The following is a 15,000-nucleotide window of genomic DNA, read 5'->3' on the forward strand; positions in this document are numbered from 1 at the left end:
TACATTTGCTGGAGCGGATGCTACAGTTGGTGTTGCTATGGTGACCAGTGAGCTGAGATAAGGTGGGGATTTACCTAGCAAAGACTTGGAGATGACCTGGAGGCAGTGAGTTTGACAACGAATATGTAGCGAGGGCCAGCCAACTAGAGCATACAGGTCGCATTGTTGGACACCTCACCACCTTTAACTGATGTTCTACCTGTGGGAACCTTACCACCTTTAACTGATGTTCTACCTGTGGACACCTCACCACATTTAACTGATGTTCTACCTGTGGGAACCTCACAACCTTTAACTGATGTTCTACCTGTGGACACACCACCTTTAACTGATGTTCTACCTGTGGACACCTCACCACCTTTAACTGATGTTCTACCTGTGGACACCTCACCACCTTTAACTGATGTTCTACCTGTGGACACCTCACCACCTTTAACTGATGTTCTACCTGTGGACACCTCACCACCTTTAACTGATGTTCTACCTGTGGACACCTCACCACCTTTAACTGATGTTCTACCTGTGGACACCTCACCACCTTTAACTGATGTTCTACCTGTGGACACCTTTAACTGATGTTCTACCTGTGGACACCTGATGTTCACCACCTTTAACTGATGTTCTACCTGTGGGAACCTGATGTTTACTGTGGACACCTTTAACTGATGTTCTACCTGTGGACACCTTTAACTGATGTTCTACCTGTGAGAACCTCACCCACCTTTAACTGATGTTCTACCTGTGGACACCTTTAACTGATGACACCTCACCCACCTTTAACTGATGTTCTACCTGTGGACACCTCACCACCTTTAACTGATGTTCTACCTGTGGACACCTTTAACTGATGTTCTACCTGTGGTCCCCTCACCACCTTTAACTGATGTTCTACCTGTGGACACCTTTAACTGATGTTCTACCTGTGGACACCTCACCACCTTTAACTGATGTTCTACCTGTGGGCACCTCACGACCTTTAACTGATGTTCTACCTGTGGACACCTTTAACTGATGTTCTACCTGTGGACACCTCATCACCTTTAACTGATGTTCTACCTGTGGACACCTCACCACCTTTAACTGATGTTCTACCTGTGGACACCTTTAACTGATGTTCTACCTGTGGACACCTCACCACCTTTAACTGATGTTCTACCTGTGAGAACCTCACCCACCTTTAACTGATGTTCTACCTGTGGACACCTTTAACTGATGTTCTACCTGTGGACACCTCACCACCTTTAACTGATGTTCTACCTGTGGGCACCTCACCACCTTTAACTGATGTTCTACCTGTGGACACCTTTAACTGATGTTCTACCTGTGGACACCTCACCACCTTTAACTGATGTTCTACCTGTGGACACCTCACCACCTTTAACTGATGTTCTACCTGTGGACACCTTTAACTGATGTTCTACCTGTGGACACCTCACCACCTTTAACTGATGTTCTACCTGTGAGAACCTCACCCACCTTTAACTGATGTTCTACCTGTGGACAACTTTAACTGATGTTCTACCTGTGGACACCTCACCACCTTTAACTGATGTTCTACCTGTGGACACCTTTAACTGATGTTCTACCTGTGGACACCTTTAACTGATGTTCTACCTGTGGACACCTCACCACCTTGAACTGATGTTCTACCTGTGGACACCTCACCACCTTTAACTGATGTTCTACCTGTGGACACCTCACCACCTTTAACTGATGTTCTACCTGTGGACACCTCACCACCTTTAACTGATGTTCTACCTGTGGACACCTCAACACCTTTAACTGATGTTCTACCTGTGGACACCTCACCACCTTTAACTGATGTTCTACCTGTGGACACCTCACCACCTTTAACTGATGTTCTACCTGTGGACACCTTTAACTGATGTTCTACCTGTGGACACCTCACCACCTTTAACTGATGTTCTACCTGTGGACACCTGACCACCTTTAACTGATGTTCTACCTGTGGACACCTAACCACCTTTAACTGATGTTCTACCTGTGGACACCTTTAACTGATGTTCTACCTGTGGACACCTCACCACCTTTAACTGATGTTCTACCTGTGGACACCTCACCACCTTTAACTGATGTTCTACCTGTGGACACCTCACCACCTTTAACTGATGTTCTACCACCCTGATGTTCTACCTGTGACCACCTCACCACCTTTAACTGATGTTCTACCTGTGGACACCTCACCACCTTTAACTGATGTTCTACCTGTGGACACCTCACCACCTTTAACTGATGTTCTACCTGTGGACACCTCAACACCTTTAACTGATGTTCTACCTGTGGACACCTTTAACTGATCTTCTACCTGTGGGCACCTCACCACCTTTAACTGATGTTCTACCTGTGGACACCTCACCACCTTTAACTGATGTTCTACCTGTGGACACCTCACCACCTTTAACTGATGATCTACCTGTGGACACCTTTAACTGATGTTCTACCTGTGGACACCTCACCACCTTTAATTAACTGATGTTCTACCTGTGGACACCTCACCACCTTTAATTAACTGATGTTCTACCTGTGGACACCTCACCACCTTTAATTAACTGATGTTCTACCTGTGGACACCTCACCACCTTTAACTGAAGTTCTACCTGTGGACACCTCACCACCTTTAACTGATGTTCTACCTGTGGACACCTTTAACTGATGTTCTACCTGTGGGCACCTCACCACCTTTAACTGATGTTCTACCTGTGGACACCTCACCACCTTTAACTGATGTTCTACCTGTGGACACCTTTAACTGATGTTCTACATGTGGACACCTCACCACCTTTAACTGATGTTCTACCTGTGGCCACCTTTAACTGATGTTCTACATGTGGACACCTCACCACCTTTAACTGATGTTCTACCTGTGGACACCTCACCACCTTTAACTGATGTTCTACCTGTGGACACCTCACCACCTTTAACTGATGTTCTACCTGTGGACACCTCACCACCTTTAACTGATGTTCTACCTGTGGACACCTTTAACTGATGTTCTACCTGTGGACACCTTTAACTAACTGATGTTCTACCTGTGGACACCTCACCATCTTTAACTGATGTTCTACCTGTGGACACCTTTAACTGATGTTCTACCTGTGGACACCTCACCACCTTTAACTGATGTTCTACCTGTGGACACCTTTAACTGATGTTCTACCTGTGGACACCTTTAACTGATGTTCTACCTGTGGACACCTCACCACCTTTAACTGATGTTCTACCTGTGGACACCTCGCCACCTTTAACTGATGTTCTACCTGTGGACACCTTTAACTGATGTTCTACATGTGGACACCTCACCACCTTTAACTGATGTCCTACCTGTGGACACCTTTAACTGATGTTCTACCTGTGGACACCTTTAACTGATGTTCTACCTGTGGACACCTCACCACCTTTAACTGATGTTCTACCTGTGGACACCTTTAACTGATGTTCTACCTGTGGACACCTTTAACTGATGTTCTACCTGTGGACACCTCACCACCTTTAACTGATGTTCTACCTGTGGACACCTCGCCACCTTTAACTGATGTTCTACCTGTGGACACCTCACCACCTTTAACTGATGTTCTACCTGTGGACACCTTTAACTGATGTTCTACATGTGGACCTCTCACCACCTTTAACTGATGTCCTACCTGTGGACACTTTTAACTGATGTTCTACCTGTGGACACCTTTAACTGATGTTCTACCTGTGGACACCTCACCACCTTTAACTGATGTTCTACCTGTGGACACCTCACCACCTTTAACTGATGTTCTACCTGTGGACACCTCACCACCTTTAAGTGATGTTCTACCTGTGGACACCTTTAAGTGATGTTCTACCTGTGGACACCTTTAACTGATGTTCTACCTGTGGACACCTCACCACCTTTAACTGATGTTCTACCTGTGGACACCTCACCACCTTTAATTAACTGATGTTCTACCTGTGGACACCTCACCACCTTTAACTGATGTTCTACCTGTGGACACCTCACCACCTTTAACTGATGTTCTACCTGTGGACACCTTTAACTGATGTTCTACATGTGGACACCTCACCACCTTTAACTGATGTTCTACCTGTGGACACCTCACCACCTTTAACTGATGTTCTACCTGTGGACACCTCACCACCTTTAACTGATGTTCTACCTGTGGACACCTCACCACCTTTAACTGATGTTCTACCTGTGGACACCTTTAACTGATGTTCTACCTGTGGACTCCTCACCACCTTTAACTGATGTTCTACCTGTGGACACCTTTAACTGATGTTCTACCTGTGGACACCTTTAACTGATGTTCTACCTGTGGACACCTCACCACCTTTAACTGATGTTCTACCTGTGGACACCTTTAACTGATGTTCTACCTGTGGACACCTCACCACCTTTAACTGATGTTCTACCTGTGGACACCTCACCACCTTTAACTGATGTTCTACCTGTGGACACCTCACCACCTTTAACTGATGTTCTACCTGTGGACACCTCACCACCTTTAAGTGATGTTCTACCTGTGGACACCTTTAACTGATGTTCTACCTGTGGACACCTTTAACTGATGTTCTACCTGTGGACACCTCACCACCTTTAACTGATGTTCTACCTGTGGACACCTTTAACTGATGTTCTACATGTGGACACCTCACCACCTTTAACTGATGTTCTACCTGTGGACACCTCACCACCTTTAACTGATGTTCTACCTGTGGACACCTCACCACCTTTAACTGATGTTCTACCTGTGGACACCTCACCACCTTTAAGTGATGTTCTACCTGTGGACACCTTTAACTGATGTTCTACCTGTGGACACCTTTAACTGATGTTCTACCTGTGGACACCTCACCACCTTTAACTGATGTTCTACCTGTGGACACCTTTAACTGATGTTCTACATGTGGACACCTCACCACCTTTAACTGATGTTCTACCTGTGGACACCTCACCACCTTTAACTGATGTTCTACCTGTGGACACCTCACCACCTTTAACTGATGTTCTACCTGTGGACACCTCACCACCTTTAACTCATGTTCTACCTGTGGACACCTTTAACTGATGTTCTACCTGTGGACACCTTTAACTAACTGATGTTCTACCTGTGGACACCTCACCATCTTTAACTGATGTTCTACCTGTGGACACCTTTAACTGATGTTCTACCTGTGGACACCTCACCACCTTTAACTGATGTTCTACCTGTGGACACCTCACCACCTTTAACTGATGTTCTACCTGTGGACACCTCACCACCTTTAACTGATGTTCTACCTGTGGACACCTTTAACTGATGTTCTACCTGTGGACACCTTTAACTGATTTTCTACCTGTGGACACCTCACCACCTTTAATTAACTGATGTTCTACCTGTGGACACCTCACCACCTTTAAATGATGTTCTACCTGTGGGAACCTCACCACCTTTAACTGATGTTCTACCTGTGGACACCTCACCACCTTTAACTTATGTTCTACCTGTGGGAACCTCACCACCTTTAACTGATGTTCTACCTGTGGACACCTCACCACCTTTAACTGATGTTCTACCTGTGGAAACCTCACCATCTTTAACTGATGTTCTACCAGTGGACACCTCACCATCTTTAACTGATGTTCTACCTGTGGACACCTCACCATCTTTAACTGATGTTCTACCTGTGGACACCTCACCACCTTTAAATGATGTTCTACCTGTGGACACCTCACCACCTTTAACTGATGTTCTACCTGTGGACACCTCACCACCTTTAACTGATGTTCTACCTGTGGACACCTCACCACCTTTAACTGATGTTCTACCTGTGGGAACCTCACCACCTTTAAATGATGTTCTACCTGTGGACACCTCACCACCTTTAAATTATATTCTACCTGTGGACACCTCACCACCTTTAACTGATGTTCTACCTGTGGACACCTTTAACTGATGTTCTACCTGTGGACACCTCACCACATTTAACTTATGTTCTACCTGTGGGAACCTCACCACCTTTAACTGATGTTCTACCTGTGGACACCTCACCACCTTTAACTGATGTTCTACCTGTGGAAACCTCACCATCTTTAACTGATGTTCTACCTGTGGACACCTCACCATCTTTAACTGATGTTCTACCTGTGGACACCTCACCATCTTTAACTGATGTTCTACCTGTGGACACCTCACCACCTTTAAATGATGTTCTACCTGTGGACACCTCACCACCTTTAACTGATGTTCTACCTGTGGACACCTCACCACCTTTAACTGATGTTCTACCTGTGGACACCTCACCACCTTTAACTGATGTTCTACCTGTGGGAACCTCACCACCTTTAAATGATGTTCTACCTGTGGACACCTCACCACCTTTAAATTATATTCTACCTGTGGACACCTCACCACCTTTAACTGATGTTCTACCTGTGGACACCTCACCATCTTTAACTGATGTTCTACCTGTGGACACCTCACCATCTTTAACTGATGTTCTACCTGTGGACACCTCACCATCTTTAACTGATGTTCTACCTGTGGACACCTCACCACCTTTAACTGATGTTCTACCTGTGGACACCTTTAACTGATGTTCTACCTGTGGACACCTTTAACTGATGTTCTACCTGTGGACACCTTTAACTGATGTTCTACCTGTGGACACCTTTAACTGATGTTCTACCTGTGGACACCTCACCACCTTTAACTGATGTTCTACCTGTGGACACCTCACACCTTTAACTGATGTTCTACCTGTGGACACCTCACCATCTTTAACTGATGTTCTACCTGTGGACACTTTAACTGATGTTCACCTGTGGACATCTTTAACTGATGTTCTACCTGTGGACACCTCACCATCTTTAACTGATGTTCTACCTGTGGACACCTCACCATCTTTAACTGATGTTCTACCTGTGGACACCTCACCACCTTTAACTGATGTTCTACCTGTGGACCTCACCACCACTGATGTTCTACCTGTGGACACCTCACCACCACCACCTTTAACTGATGTTCTACCTGTGGACACCTTTAACTGATGTTCTACCTGTGGACACCTCACCACCTTTAACTGATGTTCTACCTGTGGACACCTCACCACCTTTAACTGATGTTCTACCTGTGGACACCTCACCACCTTTAACTGATGTTCTACCTGTGGACACCTTTAACTGATGTTCTACCTGTGGACACCTCACCACCTTTAACTGATGTTCTACCTGTGGACACCTCACCACCTTTAATTAACTGATGTTCTACCTGTGGACACCTCACCACCTTTAAATGATGTTCTACCTGTGGGAACCTCACCACCTTTAACTGATGTTCTACCTGTGGACACCTCACCACCTTTAACTTATGTTCTACCTGTGGGAACCTCACCACCTTTAACTGATGTTCTACCTGTGGACACCTCACCACCTTTAACTGATGTTCTACCTGTGGAAACCTCACCATCTTTAACTGATGTTCTACCTGTGGACACCTCACCATCTTTAACTGATGTTCTACCTGTGGACACCTCACCATCTTTAACTGATGTTCTACCTGTGGACACCTCACCACCTTTAAATGATGTTCTACCTGTGGACACCTCACCACCTTTAACTGATGTTCTACCTGTGGACACCTGATGTTCACCTGTGGACACCTTTAACTGATGTTCTACCTGTGGACACCTCACCACCTTTAACTGATGTTCTGGACACCTTTGTGGGAACCTCACCACCTTTAAATGATGTTCTACCTGTGGACACCTTTACAGAATTATGATGTTCTACCTGTGGACACCTCATGTTCCACCTTTAACTGATGTTCTACCTGTGGACACCTTTAACTGATGTTCTACCTGTGGACATCTTTCTGATGTTCCACCTTGGACACTGATGTTCTACCTGTGGACACCTTTAACTGATGTTCTACCTGTGGACACCTTTAACTGATGTTCTACCTGTGGACACCTTTAACTGATGTTCTACCTGTGGACATCTTTAACTGATGTTCTACCTGTGGACACCTCACCATCTTTAACTGATGTTCTACCTGTGGACACCTCACCACCTTTAACTGATGTTCTACCTGTGGACACTTCACCACCTTTAACTGATGTTCTACCTGTGGACACTTCACCACCTTTAACTGATGTTCTACCTGTGGACACTTCACCATATTTAACTGATGTTCTAGCAGTTGTATTTATATTTTTATCTTTAGCATCTGCAGACTCATGTTGTCAATTTGTAAACAACATTTTTCGATGTGTTTCTCTAAGTAGACCTCGTACAGTTGTTTCACAGGGAGCTATAGGAACACAAAATAAATGACTGAATTTCACAGTGCCAGGTCTAGTTTGTTTCATTGTAAGTCATGGGCCAATGCTGAACAACATCTTACTGAGGTAAGTTGTGCTGTGGAGGTGGATGGACCCTCTTCCTCATTGTAATTTTCCACATTGCTCTGTTAGAGAAAAAGGTGGGAGTTTTATGATACCACACTAACATCAACGGTTAGATGTTATTTTTAAGGTGTAAACCTCAATAGGTCTGTATCTTCTCTCTCTGTGGCAGCTGACACGGTGTCTTCCTCCTGTAATGAAAATAACACATTTGTCGTGTGAAGCGGACCAAAGCGCAGCGTGGTGAGGAAGTCAGAACCGTAGGATAAATAAAGGGGGCATATAAGCAGACATTGAAAGCTTTTACAAAATAACACATTCGTCGTGTGAAGCGGACCAAAACGCAGTGTGGTGAGGGTGCATTCCTTTTATTGAATGACGAAAAACACCACGTAAACTGAACAAGCTAACAAAACAACAACCGACCGTGACTGCTAATGAAACATAGTGCTAACATGCAACTAGACATAGACAATCACCCACAACCCACAATGACAAAACAGGCTACCTAAATATGGTTCCCAAACAGAGACAACGACTAACACCTGCCTCTGATTGAGAACCATATCAGGCCAAACACAGAAACAGACAAACTAGACATCCAACATAAATTGCCCACCCAACTCACGTACTGACCAACACTAAAACAAGGAAAACACAAAAGAACTATGGTCATGTCATGTTTTGTCATTGATTATCATGTCTTGTCCCTGTGCTTCTCCTTCTATTCGTTTCCCTCTGCTGGTCTTATTAGGTTCTTTCCCTCTTTCTATCCCTCTCTCTCCCCCTCCCTCTCTCACTCTCTCGCTCTCTCTTCTCTCTATCGTTCCGTTCCTGCTCCCAGCTGTTCCTATTCCCCTAATCAATCATTTAGTCTTCCCACACCTGTTCCCGATCCTTTTCCCTGATTAGAGTCCCTATTTCTCTCCTTGTTTTCCGTTCCTGCCCTGTCGGATCCTTGTCTATATTTCACCGTGCTGTGTCTATGTATTGCCCTGTCGTGTCGTGTTTCCCTCAGATGCTGCGTGGTGAGCAGGTGTCTGAGTCTGCTATGTTCAAGTGCCTTCCCGAGGCAACCTGCAGTTCTTGATCAAGTCTCCAGTCTGTTCTCGTCATTACGAGTAGTATTATGCCTTTTGTTTTGTAAAGTAACTTTACTGGATTAAAAACTCTGTTTTCGCCAAGTCGCTTTTGGGTCCTCATTCACCCGCATAACAGGTCAGAAAATGGCAATTGTGGTGTTCTACTCTAACCCATTATGAAAAATCTGTGGAGTATTAAGAGTGCTTGGAGGTCTGTTTTGGCAGAAGGCTCTACCATACAGATTACATCATCAGTATCTGGTAAAAGATGAAGATTAGACATTTAACTTGTAACTTTACCCAGAAAAGTACCCCACCTAATTTGAACTTTGTTTTTACAACAGTGTCCACGCCACATTAAACATTTCAAATATATAACTGAGTCACCTTCAAATAGATGTGGAAACATACAAGACTAACTGGCACAGAGACAGGAAACACAGGGATAAATATACTGGGGAAAACAAGTGACACCTGGAGGGGGTGGAGACAATAACGAGGACAGGTGATACTGATCAGGGTGTGACAATCACATGTTGAATGTAGCCACTGAATACTGTTTAATAAGGTAGCTTGCAATGTAATTATGTTTGAAGTATATTTTTATATTTCATCTTCAGTTGCTGCCAAGTACTTTTTGTGCCTGTTGGGCTGCACCTGCGTAGATATTAAACATGCGCATGCGGGCACACACACACACACACTATATACATGTTGAATAAGTGGAACACTCGAGATTAAACATTTCATTATTTTCAATGACTCAGCAATTTTCTGCTACGCCAGTTCAACAATTAAAATGCTAACCCTTTGCACATGAACGCTCACTCATTCGGGAACAATTGCAATCAATATATATATTTACGCTCAGTGTGTCGTTTTGTTTCGCTGTTGAAAAGTTTGTTTCTTTTGTAGAATTGTCCGTCTCTCTCTGTGTCGTGGTTATAGTGGATAGTTCAGAGTGACATTCAATAATGTTGTTGTAGGATGGATGTTTCGGCGGTTGTCGTTCTTCGCTTTCAATGATACCGAATTCCTGGCTGCAGACTAGTAATTAATATCAAAGACTTGTTCTTATTCTGTCGGTATCGATAGTCTAAGAGTTTAACCACGTGGTTAAAAGATTCAGCAATGTTCTGCAACCTTAGTCCTCCCGTGATTGAGAGAAACATGGTCTACCGAGAATTTCTCAAAGTTGAGTTTTATTCGGAATTGCAGAAAAGGGGCTGTCCCAGGATGCCTGACCCTAACTGGGCTCATTGGCGGTCCTCTGATTTAGTTCAACTCAAAAAACAAATTGGAGTTTCCTTCATTAGTCCACATTACTCGAATTTTACAAACCGTATCATCCTCACTCATTCACCTTATACAACAATTAGATGTAAACCTCATATCTGAGGCTATTATATAAACAGCGTTATGGTAATGTGGCCACACCGTCTCCCATGAGCTTCCCCAAGTTGTACCAACCGGACCAGTTCGTAGCTGGATTCTTCACCGATCTTTTATACTTTCTCCGGAACGTAAATGTTGTTCGGACCTCAAGTTCTGTGAGGTGGAAGAAATTCCTTTGTTCGCTATGGAACTTCACTCTGTCTCTATACTGTGTGGCCATGAGAGAGGGTCTTCCCTCGGAACTTACGACCTCACTCTGACCACAGCAGTCTGGTTGTAGAAGCAGAGAGTGGGGGATGGTGCTCGCTGTACCCAAAGAGGGCAACGTCATGACAGGTCTAACACTATGTATACAACAGTAAAGAGCATTCCTAGTGACTTACCGATGATCTGAGGTCAGGTCTAACATCCTTATCAAAATCTTTTCTATTCTTTCCTCTGTTTCTTGAAATAAGTATAAAACAAAAAAATGAAAAAATTAGTGTCATTTTCATAACTTTATTGATTTTTTTACTGCGAAAAGGATGAATGTACCATAGTCAAATAGTTAAAGGGCAATCTGCAGTTCAACCAATTACAAAGCGTAAACCCCACCACTATTTTAGTAAAAACTGAAGGATGGGGCTAGAGAAATATAACCACTCTCAAATGAATGGACAGAGCAATGATTTCATGTACTGACCATCCATCATATCAACATTATAGTTTAACATATATTTCTGAGACTATACAGGATGACCATCTCTGATATCCACATAGTTTAAACTATGATTCTGAGACTATACAGAATGACTAACCATGATATCAACATTATAGTTCAAACTATGTTTTTGAGACTAAACTGTGTTTGTTTACAATTACATTGCTTAGAAATCATGGAGTAAAAAAAAGTTTACAATTTGGGTTCTGGTGGGAAATGACAGTTGGACTAAAATCACGAGGCATTTATAAGTTATAATCTTCAAGAATCAATGGGTACATCATTTTAAATCCTAAAATTTAATTCCAGATCACAGATTGCCACTTTACATGAAGACCACCACCAGCACCAGAACAGAAACTATTACATTGTTTACAAACAATGGAATAAAACTAGTTTATATGTCGGGTTCTGATGGAAAAGGACAGTTGAATTAATCTCATGAGGCATTTGTAAGTCATATTCTTCAAGAATGAACATACATTGATTTAAGAAATCTAAAACGGATCCCCCTGTCACAGATTGCCCCTTTACATGAAGACCACTGTTATGCAGGTGAATGAGGACCCAAAAGAGACTTGGCGAAAACAGAGTCTTTATTCCAGTAAAGGAAATAGGCAATACTCCTAGACAAATCAGAGCAGAAAACAAAACATAAAAAACTAATTCCACTCGTAGTGACGAGGACAGACTGGAGACTCGACCATAAACTGTAGGTTGCCTCGGGAAGGCACCGACCGTAGCAGACTCAGACACCTGCTCACACGCAGCCTCTGAGGGAAACAAGACACAGCACGGCGAACAATATACAAGGATCCGACAGGACAGAAACGGAAGACAAGGGGAGAAATAGGGACTCTAATCAGAGGACAAGATAGGGAACAGGTGTGGAAAGACTAAATGCGTGAGTAGGAGAATGAGGAACAGCTGGGAGCAGGAACGGAACGATAGAGAGAGGAGAGAGAGGGAGGGAGAGAGAGAGGGATAGAAAAAGGGAACGAACCTAATAAGACCAGCAGGGGGAAACGAACAGAAGGGAAAGCAAAATGACAACACAATATAAGACAAAACATGACAACCACCACCAGCACCAGAACAGATACTGTCATTTAAATGTTACACACTAGTATCATAGAGAAATAACATGTGTGTACAATATATTTAACACAACTTAAACCACTCAAAAGATCTTAAAACATTTCTGTAATGGAATATAATTAACGGTCTAGATAAAATAATGAATGAAGTGAAATAGTCTCTGGAAACAGTAACAGCAAGTTGTAATAGAAAATAAATAAAACTGAATGTTTAGAACAACTAAAAGTTCCCCTTTAACATTCATTAACATCAACAAGTATAGTCAGTAAATATGGAAACAACAACAGTGTGGTAGGATAATATTACATTACATATAAAACATGTCATTATTAAATCATGTTTACATCTCCTCATATAATATCAAATATCAGTTCAAGATACAGTTTAAAAAATGTAACTTAATAAACTAAAGTAAAAATAGTTAAAGAAAAGTAACACACTAACATAACAATAACGAGGCTATAAACAGGGGGCTCCGGTACCGGGTCAGTGTGCGGAGATACAGGTCAGGCTACGTGTGGATTTGATAAACTGATATAGTTCTGTCTTTGAGCTGTTCTTGTCTATTAATGTTCTGTGTTATGTCATGTTATGTCATGATTCATGAAGAAATTGTAGCTACTACTTTTGCAACAGCTAATAGGGATCCTAATGAAATACCAAATTACAAAACAAGAATAACTCAAATTTCGACCTTTAAAATGAAAAAAAAAAACATCATTAATGAGTGATACACTAAGTCAATGTGAAAACAATAATAGCAAAAATGTATCATATTATTAAAATAAAAGTATTTATGTAAAAATGTAAAAAACAACGACATCAGACAATCCTGTATCCATCATCATATATTATATAAAATATTTTATTGAAGACTTGACCACCAAGTATAAAATCTAAGTAAAATAATTAAAACATGATTTTTTAACAACGAAGAGTTAACCTTGAAAATGAAATGACATCAACCAGTAATAAAACAACAAACAAAAAGCATGTTATAATATACAAATATTGAACACGTCACAATAATCCAGGGAACTCTATGTAGCTCTATGTTTTATATCCAGAGAGCTCTATGTAGCTCTATGTTTTATATCCAGAGAGCTCTATGTAGCTCTATGTTTTATATCCAGAGAGCTCTATGTAGCTCTATGTTTTATATCCAGAGAGCTCTATGTAGCTCTATGTTTTATATCCAGAGAGCTCTATGTAGCTCTAAGGTTTATATCCAGAGAGCTCTATGTAGCTCTAAGGTTTATATCCAGAGAGCTCTATGTAGCTCTAAGGTTTATATCCAGAGAGCTCTATGTAGCTCTAAGGTTTATATCCAGAGAGCTCTATGTAGCTCTAAGGTTTATATCCAGAGAGCTCTATGTAGCTCTATGTTTTATATCCAGAGAGCTCTATGTAGCTCTAAGGTTTATATCCAGAGAGCTCTATTCTAAGGTTTATATCCAGAGAGCTCTAAGGTTTATATCCAGAGAGCTCTATGTAGCTCTAAGGTTTATATCCAGAGAGCTCTATGTAGCTCTAAGGTTTATATCCAGAGAGAGCTCTATGTAGCTCTAAGGTTTATATCCAGAGAGCTCTATGTAGCTCTAAGGTTTATATCCAGAGAGCTCTATGTAGCTCTAAGGTTTATATCCAGAGAGCTCTATGTAGCTCTAAGGTTTATATCCAGAGAGCTCTATGTAGCTCTAAGGTTTATATCCAGAGAGCTTTATGTAACTCTGTTTATTTTCCAGGGAGCTCTACGTAGCTCTATGTTTTATTTCCAGTGATCTCTATGTAGCTCTAAGGTTTATATCCAGAGAGCTCTACGTAGCTCTATGTTTTATTTCCAGTGAGCTCTATGTAGCTCTATGTTTTATTTCCAGTGAGCTCTACGTAGCTATACATTTTATTTCCAGTGAGTTCTATGTAGCTCTATGTTTTATTTCCAGTGAGCTCTATGTAGCTCTATGTTTTATTTCCAGTGAGCTCTATGTAGCTCTGTTTTATTTCCAGTGAGCTCTATGTAGCTCTATGTTTTATTTCCAGTGAGCTCTATGTAGCTCTATTTTTTTTATTTCCAGTGAGTTCTATGTAGCTCTATGTTGTATTTCCAGTGAGTTCTATGTAGCTCTATGTTTTATTTCCAGTGAGCTCTATTTAGCTCACTGGAAACGAAACATTTGTTACTGTCCCAATACTTTTACTTTTTTCTTTTGGAGCTCACTATAAACAAATACAAATATTTATTTAAAATAATGAGTATCCGTCACCTTGTATGATGTACATCTGAGTATATCTGGAACATTCTGGACTGTAGGGTTCAGCTGGTCTACAGAG

At 42.1% G+C, this 15,000-nt stretch overlaps 1 protein-coding gene across 1 annotated transcript in view; it reads right to left on the reverse strand.

Moving 5' to 3' along the window:
* Positions 1–14,768: 14,768 nt before the first annotated feature.
* LOC124007387 (secretory phospholipase A2 receptor-like) overlaps positions 14,769–15,000 on the reverse strand; it is a 12,835-nt gene continuing 12,603 nt past the window's right edge. Inside the window, exon 6 of the mRNA XM_046317892.1 lies at positions 14,769–15,000. This exon is cut by the window's right edge and continues 811 nt beyond it. The gene's annotated coding sequence lies outside the window, so the exon portion shown is untranslated.

This window comes from Oncorhynchus gorbuscha, linkage group LG20, assembly GCF_021184085.1.
Source record: "Oncorhynchus gorbuscha isolate QuinsamMale2020 ecotype Even-year linkage group LG20, OgorEven_v1.0, whole genome shotgun sequence".
Taxonomy (NCBI): Eukaryota; Metazoa; Chordata; class Actinopteri; order Salmoniformes; family Salmonidae; genus Oncorhynchus; species Oncorhynchus gorbuscha.